The sequence below is a fragment of the Tachypleus tridentatus genome, chromosome 5 (assembly GCF_004210375.1).
Source record: "Tachypleus tridentatus isolate NWPU-2018 chromosome 5, ASM421037v1, whole genome shotgun sequence".
Classification (NCBI taxonomy): Eukaryota; Metazoa; Arthropoda; class Merostomata; order Xiphosura; family Limulidae; genus Tachypleus; species Tachypleus tridentatus.
The window spans coordinates 3,284,352-3,298,679 of record NC_134829.1 but is presented as its reverse complement, the minus strand read 5'-3'; the positions used below and the strand labels follow the sequence as shown (position 1 = coordinate 3,298,679).

Sequence of the window (14,328 nt, the reverse complement as noted above, 5' to 3'; positions counted from 1 at the left end):
AATTTAAAAAGTACAAGTTTTTGAAGAATATAACTTGACATACACATTTCACATTCATGAGCGTGTTTTGCATTTGTGGCACCTGAAAGTCAGTGAAATCTTGATTTCCTAGTCTAGACAGTGGACAAATCTATCCCAAATAGAGTATATTCCAAGTTTAAAAGCTAGTAGGTCATTCTGTAGATGTTTTTGTATCATTTTTAAATATGGAAAAGTTTGAAGAATTCCATTTTTCAAATATAGCATTACAAGATAAATTAACTATTCAGACTGCTACATCTAGCTTGATTTTATAGACAGATTTATGACGTATAATTGAAAGTCATTTTGTTACGAGTCATAGATACCCGGTACAATGATTGTGGAAGGGCCGAGTATTAGTTACCATAGTTGGCAAATTATAAACAAAAGAAACCCAGTCTGTAATATCAATAATTTATAAACACCAGACAGGTTTCGAGATGCTTAAAATTGCAAGTGAAATAATGCAGACCATATTTGTTGTCATGACTTAGGCTTACCATTCTTCCACTGAGGTATGACCGATTCGCAACCGGCCTGGGTTCTATCAGTATCACTCGCAGTTTCGCAACTCTCGCTCGTGGAACTGTCCTCAGACACGTAAATATATGTTTTTTAGGTTCGTTCAGAGTAGGTTCGAATTGATATGGCGCGACTCGACACTGTTCAGAACACAAAGTCAAAACAGACTCCGCCTCTGTTTCTCTGTATGCACTGGCCATATTTATTTACATTCAACTCGCTGGCGTTGGCGATTTGTTTGACAACTATTACGTCACAGTACTTTTCCTAGCGGCAAACGTAAAAATTAAAACGTTCGGATTGCCACTCTTTCTGCACCAAATTCTATGTTTCATTTATTAGCACATATTTTTATAAAAAATGTGAACCTGCAAAATTAATCATTATGAGTAGTTCTTTTGACTGCAAAGTTTTCTTTTTTTCTGTAAAATTCACTTTTAACTTTTATTCAACGAAAACAAATTTGTAGGTAAAACATTTACTGCAGTTACGGTCCTGCTGAGGATTTGGAAGTAGAAACATGCTTCCTGTTTGTGTTGTATTTCTACAGTTGTTATGATCAAGCTAAGGATTGGGAAGTAAAAACATATTTCCTTTTTTAATCAGTGATGTCGAGAAAACCCACTTGTAGAGAAATATCTATGTAAAAACGGCTCGTTTGGGTTGAGAAGTTTTTTATGTAGAGGAGTAAAAAATATATATATATTTCCTGTTTGTGTTGTATTTCTATCGTAGTTATGATCTAGATAAGGATTGAGAAGCAGAAACATACTTCCGTAGTTATGATCTAACTAAGGATTCGGAAGTAGTAATATACTTCCGTAGTTATGATCTACATAAAGATTGGGAAGTAGAAATATACTTCCGTAGTTATGATCTAGCTAAGGATTCGGAAGTAGTAATATACTTTCTGTTTGTGTTGTATTTCTACCGTAGTTAGGATCTAGCTAAGGATTCGGAAGTAGTAATATACTTCCGTAGTTATGATCTACATAAAGATTGGGAAGTAGAAATATACTTTCGTAGTTATGATCTAGCTAAGGATTCGGAAGTAGTGATATACTTTCTGTTTGTATTTTGTTTCGACAGCAGTATTGTTCCTATCGAAGATTCGGAAGTGTGACAGAAATATAATTCCAGTTTGTGTTGTTTTTCGTGAATTATTTAAAGTTACGTAAGTAATTATTTAACTGTTACTGTTACTTTGTTCTTTGTGTTTTGTTCTAACTTTATCAAAATCTTTCCTGCCATCTCGTTTTAAGTACTTATTTAAAAAGAGTCCTATAGTTTATTTTAGAAACAAATTGATTAAGTTTTGGACGAATCGAAGAAGAACTTGATAAAAATTATTTTCCAAACAGTCTTGCAGATGAAACGTCAGAAACTTTGGGCTTACAATTCACCACGCACATGTTGAGACTTTAGGAAATATGGGTTTATTTGTTTTAGAGTAAAGCCACGTTGAACTATTTGCTGCGTTTACTGAAGGAATTGAGCCCTGGATGTGAACGTTTTAAATCCTACAGAAGGAAAATTAATTAATAAAGGGACTACACATTCTTTAATGTGGAGATTAAAATAATTAAACATGAAAATTACGATCGAATTTTATTTTATTTAAAAACTGAAAATTAGTGAAATAATACTTAATATTTGTGTTCGAATCAAATACGTAAGAAGATATGTTTAGATATATCTGGTTTGAAATTACAAATAACCGAAGAAGACATGTTTAGATATCTCTGGTTTGAAATTATAAATAACAGAAATAAACAAGATTTGCTGTTTAGCGTGAATTTTTTTTAAAATATTATATATTTTTCTTAACAGCAATAAGTCTTCGGATTTACAATCCTAAAATCAGGAGTCCGATTCCATCGATGGACAAGCCAAATAGCCCGATGTGGCTTTGTTAAAAAAAAGCACCAAACATGATAGCCCCATGTGGTTTTGTTACAAGAAAGCACCAAACCAGGCAGTCCGATGTGGCTTAGCTACAAGAAAGCACCAAACCAGATAGCCCGATGTGACTTTGTTACAAGAAAGCACCAAACTAGATATTCTGATGTGGCTTTGTTACAAGAAAGCACTAAACCAGATAACCCCATGTGGCTTTGTTACAAGAAAGCACCAAACCAGATAGCCCGATGTGGCTTTGTTAGAAGAAAGCACCAAACCTGATAGCCCGATGTGGCTTTGTTACAAGAAAGCACCAAACCAGATAGCCCGATGTAGCTTTGTTACAAGAAAGCACCAAACCAGATAGTCAGATGTGGCTTTGTTACAAGATAGAACCCACACATCTCTTTTGAACTCAGATTGTGTATTCTGTATTGTCTATAAATATTGTAAAAAAGTAATCGTTTTGACCCAAGATAAACCTGGAAAACTTAAGTTAAAAACATCTCCCGAGGTTTGAGAAATTAAGATAATTTATTCGTTACTTATCATTCATCAAACTTACAAAGTCCACTTTTACCGGGGCGAGTTGCTAGTTTTTGTATCAAACTTACAAAGTCCACTCTTACCGGGGCGAGTTGCTACTTTTTGTATCAAACTTACAAAGTCCACTCTTACCGGGGCGAGTTGCTACTTTTTGTATCAAACGTCCAAAGTCCACTCTTACCGGGGCGAGTTGCTAGTTTTTGTATCAAACTTACAAAGTCCACTCTTACCGGGGCGAGTTGCTAGTTTTTGTATCAAACTTACAAAGTCCACTCTTACCGGGGCGAGTTGCTAGTTTTTGTATCAAACTTACAAAGTCCACTCTTACCGGGGCGAGTTGCTAGTTTTTGTATCAAACTTACATAGTCCACTCTTACGGGGCGAGTTGCTAGTTTTGTATGAAACTTACATAGTCCACTCTTACCGAGGCGAGTTCCTAGTTTTTTGTATCAAGCTTACAAAGTCCACTCTTACCGGGGCGAGTTGCTAGTTTTTGTATCAAGCTTACAAAGTCCACTCTTACCGGGGCGAGTTGCTACTTTTTGTATCAAACTTACAAAGTCCACTCTTACCGGGGCGAGTTGCTACTTTTTGTATCAAACATACAAAGTCCACTCTTACCGGGGCGAGTTGCTAGTTTTTGTATCAAACTTACAAAGTCCACTCTTACCGGGGCGAGTTGCTAGTTTTTGTATCAAACTTACAAAGTCCACTCTTACCGGGGCGAGTTGCTAGTTTTTGTATCAAACTTACAAAGTCCACTCTTACCGGGGCGAGTTGCTAGTTTTTGTATCAAACTTCCATAGTCCACTCTTACCGGGGCGAGTTGCTAGTTTTTGTATCAAACTTCCATAGTCCACTCTTACCGGGGCGAGTTGCTAGTTTTTGTATCAAACTTTCATAGTTCACTCTTACTGTTGGACTCTAACAGTTTTCATCCCTGACATAAAACATCATCTTCAACATTACTTATTTCATTTTCGTTTCTTCAAAGGAAGCGAAACGATGTAACAACTTCCAATGAAACTTGCCACGCCATAAATATGTCTCGTGTAGTAATGTTTACAATACAAAATGAAACTTGCCACGCCATAAATATGTCTCGTGTAGTAATGTTTATAATACAAAATGCAACTTGCCACGCCGTAAATATGTCTCGTGTAGTAATGTTTATAATACAAAATGCAACTTGCCACGCCATAAATATGTCTCGTGTAGTAATGTTTATAATACAAAATGAAACTTGCCACGCCGTAAATATGTCTCGTGTAGTAATGTTTATAATACAAAATGAAACTTGCCACACCGTAAATATGTCTCGTGTAGTAATGTTTATAATACAAAATGCAACTTGCCACGCCATAAATATGTCTCGTGTAGTAATGTTTATAATACAAAATGCAACTTGCCACGCCATAAATATGTCTCGTGTAGTAATGTTTATAATACAAAATGCAACTTGCCACGCCGTAAATATGTCTCGTGTAGTAATGTTTATAATACAAAATGCAACTTGCCACGCCATAAATATGTCTCGTGTAGTAATGTTTATAATACAAAATGAAACTTGCCACGCCGTAAATATGTCTCGTGTAGTAATGTTTATAATACAAAATGCAACTTGCCACGCCGTAAATATGTCTCGTGTAGTAATGTTTATAATACAAAATGCAACTTGCCACGCCATATATATGTCTCGTGTAGTAATGTTTATAATACAAAATGCAACTTGCCACGCCATAAATATGTCTCGTGTAGTAATGTTTATAATACAAAATGCAACTTGCCACGCCGTAAATATGTCTCGTGTAGTAATGTTTATAATACAAAATGAAACTTGCCACACCGTAACTATGTCTCGTGTAGTAATGTTTATAATACAAAATGCAACTTGCCACGCCATAAATATGTCTCGTGTAGTAATGTTTATAATACAAAATGCAACTTGCCACGCCATAAATATGTCTCGTGTAGTAATGTTTATATTACAAAATGCAACTTGCCACGCCGTAAATATGTCTCGTGTAGTAATGTTTATAATACAAAATGCAACTTGCCACGCCATAAAATATGTCTCGTGTAGTAATGTTTATAATACAAAATGAAACTTGCCACGCCGTAAATATGTCTCGTGTAGTAATGTTTATAATATAAAATGCAACTTGCCACGCCATAAATATGTCTCGTGTAGTAATGTTTATAATACAAAATGCAACTTGCCACGCCGTAAATATGTCTCGTGTAGTAATGTTTATAATACAAAATGCAACTTGCCACGCCATAAATATGTCTCGTGTAGTAATGTTTATAATACAAAATGAAACTTGCCACGCCGTAAATATGTCTCGTGTAGTAATGTTTATAATACAAAATGAAACTTGCCACGCCGTAAATATGTCTCGTGTAGTAATGTTTATAATACAAAATGCAACTTGCCACGCCATAAATATGTCTCGTGTAGTAATGTTTATAATACAAAATGCAACTTGCCACGCCATAAATATGTCTCGTGTAGTAATGTTTATAATACAAAATGCAACTTGCCACGCCATAAATATGTCTCGTGTAGTAATGTTTATATTACAAAATGCAACTTGCCACGCCATAAATATGTCTCGTGTAGTAATGTTTATAATACAAAATGCAACTTGCCACGCCGTAAATATGTCTCGTGTAGTAATGTTTATAATACAAAATGCAACTTGCCACGCCATAAATATGTCTCGTGTAGTAATGTTTATAATACAAAATGAAACTTGCCACGCCGTAAATATGTCTCGTGTAGTAATGTTTATAATATAAAATGCAACTTGCCACGCCATAAATATGTCTCGTGTAGTAATGTTTATAATACAAAATGCAACTTGCCACGCCGTAAATATGTCTCGTGTAGTAATGTTTATAATACAAAATGCAACTTGCCACGCCATAAATATGTCTCGTGTAGTAATGTTTATAATACAAAATGAAACTTGCCACGCCGTAAATATGTCTCGTGTAGTAATGTTTATAATACAAAATGAAACTTGCCACGCCGTAAATATGTCTCGTGTAGTAATGTTTATAATACAAAATGCAACTTGCCACGCCATAAATATGTCTCGTGTAGTAATGTTTATAATACAAAATGCAACTTGCCACGCCATAAATATGTCTCGTGTAGTAATGTTTATAATACAAATGAAACTTGCCACGCCATAAATATGTCTCGTGTAGTAATGTTTACAATACAAAATGAAACTTGCCACGCCGTAAATATGTCTCGTGTAGTAATGTTTATAATACAAAATGCAACTTGCCACGCCATAAATATGTCTCGTGTAGTAATGTTTATAATACAAAATGCAACTTGCCACGCCATAAATATGTCTCGTGTAGTAATGTTTATAATACAAAATGAAACTTGCCACGCCATAAATATGTCTCGTGTAGTAATGTTTACAATACAAAATGAAACTTGCCACGCCGTAAATATGTCTCGTGTAGTAATGTTTACAATACAAAATGCTTTACAAACGTTATTTGTTGTAGTTTGTTTCTTTGTTTTTGAATTTCGCGCAAATTTTGAATTTGTGCTAGCAGTCCATAATATAGCAGTGTAAGACAAGAAGGAAGGCAGCTAGTCATCACCACCTGCTATTTTACAAATGAATAGTGGGATTGACCGTCACGTATAACACCCCACAGCTGAAACAGCGAGCATGTTTTGGTGTAATAGGGATTCGAGTCCATAATCCTCGGATTACGAGTAGAGCGCTCTAAACACCTGGCCATGCCGGACCCCTTTGTTATGATATGGCAATCAAGAATTGTAGTTTTAGTATCTAATGTAAAGGTTTATACATTACCTTTTTAAAATTTTATATTTAAAAGTTAGCATTTTCTTACCTCAGTCATCACAATTGGATGTCTGTGCTCTGTTCACCATGTGTATCGAAAGCCAGTTTCTGACGTTGTAAGTCCGCAGACATACATTTGTGTCACTGGAGAAGGAGAGCAGTTGGTCCTTTAAGACGTAACTTGGAGAAATCTGATAAAAAGTGCTGACGTAAGCGTAATTTGTAGCAACTATTAAGCCTAACATGTCAGTAAGAAAACAAACAGAAACAATAGAGATTTGTTGCTATTATCACGATATGCTTTTCGCATGTGAATGTAATCAGAACAAATTGAAAATTTAGCTAAACTAAAACAATCTCAGTTAGTCTCCAGCTGTTACAACGGTAGCTCTACGGATTTACAACGCTAAAATCAGGGGTTCGATTACCCTCGGTGGACTCGGTAGATAGCCGAAAGATGATTCGCTCTAAGAAAAAACACAAACACAACATCAGTTAAATGTGAATAGTTTTGACACAAATGAATAATGAAATGAACTTTCTATTTACCATTTATGGTCATTGTCTTCATCTTTTTATGTTTTCATCTTCAGATCATTAAACATAAAACATTTATTTTTAAAGAAGATGAAAGACACAAACTCTGTTTTTACGCAAATTCAGATAGACTCTAATATATTTTCTTTTTAAGGTATTTATTTCAGAAGCTCTAAGAAAAGTGGGCTAAATAGCCCAAGGTCTGCCTGACCCATCTCATCCCAAGTTTTCGAAAGTCCACTGGTAAGATAAATAATATTTATTGTGTCCAGATGCCCTGGTGGTGATATTTAGCTTCAACTCGTACCGTAGTAATAATTTTTAATTTCCCCTAGAGTCAACAACTAGAAGTCACCATACGTACACAGGGTTTGCTTGATTTGTGTTATAAGTTATTGTATCCATGGAGAGAGAGGACAGTAATCTTACTCTGTGACTTACATGGAGTAATGTTCAACCTTTTACATCTTGTCTTGTTACATATGCTATTTTAACATGACCTACGTTACACTGTCTTGTTACATATGCTATTTTAACGTGACATACGTTACACTATGTCTTGTTACATATGCTATTTTAACGTGACCTACGTTACACTGTGTGTTATTACAGTTTCTCACCTGATACATTTTTGTGGACAGTTTTGAAAATTTGCTACTTTAGTGAGATTGATTAGCAGTTAACTTGTACAGAGGGGTTAATTAAATCGAGTAAAGGTCAAGCTGGTAGTTAACGTTTTTCCAGAAATAAAACCTAGGCTTTTTTTAGTTTCAAAATGTAACAAGCTTTCAGCGGTTTAACTGACCGAATGACAACTTGATGTCATCATATGTCCCTGATAAAGTGGAGTTTTTAGTTGTGTCTTAACAGGGCAGACCGTACACTGGATCTTTCACCCATTACTAATAAAGTTTAGTAATGCTAGAAGACGTAGTATTGTTTTATTTTTGGAAATATGAGTGAAGTTTCACAAGTGAAATGAGCATCCATTTCTTATTCCCAGTAGTTCAGCGGTATGAATGAATGTTTAGAGTGATCATTGTCTAGCTTTGTGTTTAGTAACAATAAAACAAATTTTATAGATTAGAAACAACGCAAACCACTTGGAGATCTTTTAATTCTCTGATCGAGTATTTAACTATTACTCTTATAACACACCCACAGCCTCAAAGTGCAGTTTACATTCTTGCAGCAACAATATCGGGCCATGGCCATACCTTCAGGGTAACACTTAACATGGCCATACCTTCAGGGTAATCCCTTAACATTGCCATACCTTCAGGGTAACCCTTAACATGGCCATACCTTCAGGATAACCCTTAACATGGCCATACCTTCAGGGTAACACTTAACATGGCCATACCTTCAGGATAATCCCTTAACATGGCCATATCTTCAGGGTAACCCTTAACATGGCCATACCTTCAGGGTAATCCTTAACGTGGCCATACCTTCAGGGTAACCCTTAACGTGGCCATACCTTCAGGGTAACCCTTAACATGGCCATGCCTTCAGGGTAATCCCTTAACATAGCCATACCTTCAGGGTAACTCTAAAGTCACGCATAGCTCCGTGTTAAAAGAATTATCTGTTTAATTTTTATTTCTTTTTACTTGTTAAAAACTACACGAAATTAGGGCCCGGCATGGCCAGCTGGAATAAGGCATTTCACTCGTAATCTGAAGATCGCGGGTCATAATCCCCGTCGCACCAAATATGCTCGCCCTTTCAGCCGTAGGGACGTTATAATGTTACGGTAAATCCTACGATTCATTGGTAAGAGAGTATCCCAAGTGTTGGTGGTGGGTCGTGATGACTACCTGCCTTACCTCTAGTCTTACACTGCTGATTTAGAGACGGCCAGCACAGATAGCCCTCGTGTGGCTTTGTGCGAAAGTAGAAACAAACAAATAAACATGCTGTGATAGGTTTGTTTGTATTTTTGACCCACCTGGCCTGATAGGAAGCGAATATTAATTAATTAGAACTAATTGGGAATGTAAGGTTAATTAATAATAGTAATAACTCATCGTAAACCAACTAAAGCTTACTTAGTTTATAACTATTACAGTTAGTTTATAAGTTATGTGTGCTTTTCTTATAGCAAATCCGCATTGGTCTATCTGCTGAGACCACCGAGGGGAATCGAACCCATGATTTTAGCGTTTACAAGTAGAGCAGAGTTTTAATGATAAATTAATTTACCGTCTTTTTTCATTATCATTCTAAATGTCCCCAGATGAGGCAGCGATAAGTTTATTGACTTACAATATTAAAATCTGGGGTTCGATTATCCTCGGTAAATAGATGACTCATTGTGTAGCTTTGCGCTAAAAGTATAAACAAACAAACAGACGTATAAAATGTAAATTGAAACGCATTTACTTGGTCTATAATAATACCTTCTGATCAGAGTAAGTTATGTGCTTAAAACACAAATTAAACATACGTTTCTACTTACAAAGATTAGAATGTTGGGCATCCTTGTTGTTAAGATGCATTTATACACTTCACTTAGTTGGATGGCAGTAATTACTTAGAGTGCTTTTAAACGAAGCAGTAACCGCTGAATATAATAGTGGTTTCGGAATGCGAAATCTCTTGGGAAAACAACACGTATTGTTTGTCTTTGATAACCACATCCAACCTAGTAATTACGTGTTTTTGTTCTATATGGAGACAACACCTGATAAGTAAACAGCACGTAGCTCGTGCGTTATTACAGTGCCCTCTACAGCAAATCTACATTCGATATAATCATTAAATTATTTTCTATCGTAAGTTTTATTAAACAGGTGTTGATTTTGTAGTATGTCAAGACATAGCTGACGATTTTCGTAGTACAATAATTTTTTTTGTGCGAAATTCCAAAAACCAAACCTTGTTTTGAATTTCGCGAAAATCTACTCGAGGGCTATCTGTGCTAGCCGTCCCTAATTTAGTAGTGTAAGACTAGAGGGAAGGCAGTTAGTCATCACCACCCACCGCCAACTCTTGTGGTTACTCTTTTACCAACAAATAGTGAAATTGACCGTACATTATAACGCCCCCACGGCTTAAAGGGCAAGCATGTCCGATATGATGGGGATTCGAACCCGTGACCCTCAGGTTACGAATCGAACGCCTTAACCCACCTGGCCATGCCTGGCCCTTTGTAAACAAAAGAGTAATCACTGACCTGCCTGAGCGTGGAAACAAAGAAGTTTCAACCTAGATTTTAAGCTTATCGAAACATTCAAGATGAAACAAATCCGTTAGCTCCACTCCCATGGCACAGCCCTATGTCAGCAGTCGGCAGACGTACAATGCTAAAACCTGGGTTTCGATACCCGTGGTGGGTACAGCACACATAGTAATTCATGACTTGCATTAAAAATAATGAGTTTATTATTTCCGAACAGTAAAATAAACACATTTTTATTCTAAACCATATACACAGTTTATTACAAAAGGAAAACAAAAGAAAACAAAGGAAGCGTCACCGACATTTTTCAAGCTTCTTCACTCGTCAAGATGGACTTTGCTTCTGCCACAATGTATCCGGTCTGTGCGAGGCAATTGGAATTGTCTGTAACCCGAACGAGTGGCGCCTCTTCATTGATAGCTCATCTAGAAGCCTCAAAGCTGTGCTGCTCCATAACGGAAATCCGTCTCTTCCCCTGGCTCATTCGGTGCACCTCAAAGAGAAATACAGCAGTGTCAAGACCTTGCTAGAAGTCTTGAAGTATGATGAGTATATCTGGGAGGTTATTGGACACTTCAAAATGGTGGCATTCATGATGGGGGCTCCAAGGAGACTTTACCAAGTTTCTTGGTATCCTTGCCACTTGTGGACCTCCAGAAGATGTTGTTCCCACCATTGTACATAAAATTGGGTCTCATGAAACAATTTGTCACAGCTCTTGATAAGAAGTCTGCAGCATCCAAGTACCTTCGAGACTTCTTCCCTAAGCTGTCTGTGGAAAATGTCAAAGCTGGTGTCTTCGTTGGACCATAAATAAAGAAGACCCTGGAGTATGCAGAATTCCCCAAGAAGTTCAGTAGAAAAGAAAAAAATACTTGGGGTAGCTTTGTCACAGTAGTTCGGAGCTACTTGGGCAATCACAAGACCGAAAATTATGTAGAACTGGTTGAAGATCTGGTGGTGAACTTCAGCAACATGGGCTGCAGGATGTTCCTGAAAGTCCATATCCTTGACGGTCATCTTGATAAATTCAAGGAGAACATGAGAGCATACTCAGAGGAGCAAGACGAGCGCTTCCACCAAGATATACTGGATTTTGAAAGCCGCTACCAAGGAGCGTATAACGAAAACATGATGGGAGACTATATTTGGGGCCTGATACGTGAAGGTGATTTACATTACAGTCGCAAATCTCGATAAACTACTGACTTCTAAACATTTTTTGTTCTTTTTGTATAACTTTAGTATAAATACATGTAAATCTTGATTCATATGTTGTTTTATTCAGACCTTATGTAAATGAAAATGTGCAAATTTGCCCGTTTTTACATAGAAAATAGGTTAATTTCGAAATTTCCTTATCCAGGTCACAAAAGCAAAGTCTGAAGGGAATAATGGTCATTTTATGTACTTTTACAACATAAGAAATTAAGAACTAACACATACTATCCAGGAACAAAATTTGTTACCTAGTGTTGTTTAACGTTTGGAGCTAAATTTGGACAAAACATAATTTGGAACAATCATTCAACATCCACAAGCTCTAGTTTATAAATCGTTTGATATTGTAATCACCCATACTGGCTGGCACGGCACAATCAGTTCTTTCTTTATGCCGCTAGGTGATCCCTGGAAAAAAAAAATGTTTGAATTATGTCCAACAGGTAGCGCTATACAATAATCTTAGACGTTTCTTTAAAACATAACGTGTTCTTACTTTTCCGATAGTTATATATCTTTACATTTTATTTCAATGTTTTCAATGAGTCACAAAACATTTCATACGCAACAGAAGTTCAGTTCACAGACTACATCGTAACAATATTTACCAAGTTATCATTGGTTAATCTGTAGTGACGCACAATTTCGTCACGATACTGGTAACTTACTCCTCGTAATGAAACACGTTATCGTGACGTCACTGTAAAACAACCGTACAAAGATCGCTTTGTTGTTGATACTTAGGTAATTAGAAACATTCTGCTTTGTTAGTTCTACTATACGATTTACGTTTCTTTGTTGCTAAGCAACTGTACCGTAACAGTAGATAGAGCTAATGTTACTAAACATCACAGTAAAAAAACAATAACACATTTTTGGTGATGTATGACTTTGATTTACAAAGTTAAAAATACAAAAATGTTTAAAATAATAATTTTTTAGAAAGCTAAATTATTCGATAGTCCTACTATACAATGGGTTGTATGTGTTGTGACCACCACAGGAATCGAAAAGTGTTTCAAGTGGTATAAACCTTCAGATAGATCGCTGAACCTCTGGATTGTAATTTGTTACATAAAGTGTATTTACCTTGAATTGGTAAATTAACCTTAATAGGAAAGAAAACAACACGTCATTGTAATTATTGAAGTTATACTTACAGAACGAACCAGCAGGAAATTTGTAGGTAGGATCATCAACTGACGATGGCACCCGTTTAAGGGTTAATCACAAATGTTACTTTCTTCTGATGTTTTGATTATCCTTCGTATCGATGACGAACAGAAACATAGCTAATAAAAAGGGGAACAATAGTCTAATAGGTTAATTTATTATAATCGTTATTTACGTTTTGTAGCGCATGTTAGTGTATAGAAGGAATATGTATGTTAGAAACAAACGATCTTATAAGATTGTTATTTCACTAAATATTTTAGTGTTTTAAGGTTGTTTACTTCTAGTATTATTCTACTCATGCATAAAATAATTTTAAGCGCCACGGCTACTGAGGATTCCTTTTTGTTTAGAAAATGTTCAGTGTTTTTTTTAAATATTTTTCAATGAGGTATGAGTAATACCATTAGAAATTACTAGTATGAACAGCCGCCTATAGAGGGCGGCTCTGGTAGAATTCACTAATTTAGTTTGGAGCGATCGTTGTCACAGTGAATTAGAATACAGGTATATGAACATTAAATAATTATGCTGTGTAGACGTTTCACGAAATATTATGAACATTTTTAAAATACTCAAGACCACGGGTTTAAAATTATAAATAACCCTCCTGCAGTGTTACGTCAAAATTCTATAACAAACAAACAAATGATACATTAATTAAATGCATACGGTTGTCTTTAGAAATTACGAATCTACGTTTTAAAACTATTATTGTACGTCTCATAATATATTACTACCTTGTTTAGTTTGTAAGTTATAATGGTTGCCATCATAACTATTTGTCTTGGATGTAAGTTAGAAAGTTCATGAATACCAGAAACAAAATATTTATGTTTATCGTCTCGTCAAGGTTTTCATCTCTAGATTATGGACAATAAATGTTTTAAAATTAGGTGTAACAAAAGTTCCGGCCCCTGGTGACGGGAGAAGTTTAAGTTAATCTACGAAGTTAATTTATTTCATGGACTTTATAAAGGTGGACAGTGTTCCACCGTGGGTTTCATTTTAGCTGCTTATATCACCCATTGAAAAAATAATTATTGAGTAATATAGTTATGCCAAGAACTGTTCAAAACAATATACAGCAAATTAACATTTTTATTCTTTAAGCTACTTCACATTTGGAAATGTGAATGACAGTGTAATTAATTCCTAACAATGTGAATGACAGTGTAATTAATTTCTAACAATGTGAATATCAGTGTAATTAATTCCTAACAATGAGAATGACAGTGTAATTAATTTCTAACAATGTGAATGACAGTGTAATTAATTCCTAACAATGTGAATGACAGTGTAATTAATTTCTAACAATCTGAATGACAGTGTAATTAATTCCTAACAACAATGTGAATATCAGTGTAATTAATTCTAACAATGAGA

General features: G+C 35.6%; 1 long non-coding RNA gene across 1 annotated transcript in view; it reads right to left on the bottom strand.

Moving 5' to 3' along the window:
• Nucleotides 1–10,763: 10,763 nt before the first annotated feature.
• LOC143250217 (uncharacterized) overlaps nucleotides 10,764–14,328 on the bottom strand; it is a 30,220-nt gene continuing 26,655 nt past the window's right edge. Inside the window, exons 2-3 of the long non-coding RNA XR_013028084.1 lie at nucleotides 12,930–13,061; nucleotides 10,764–12,177 (exon numbers count right to left, since the gene is read on the bottom strand). This is a non-coding gene — a long non-coding RNA (uncharacterized LOC143250217). The remainder of the gene's footprint in view (nucleotides 12,178–12,929; nucleotides 13,062–14,328) is intronic.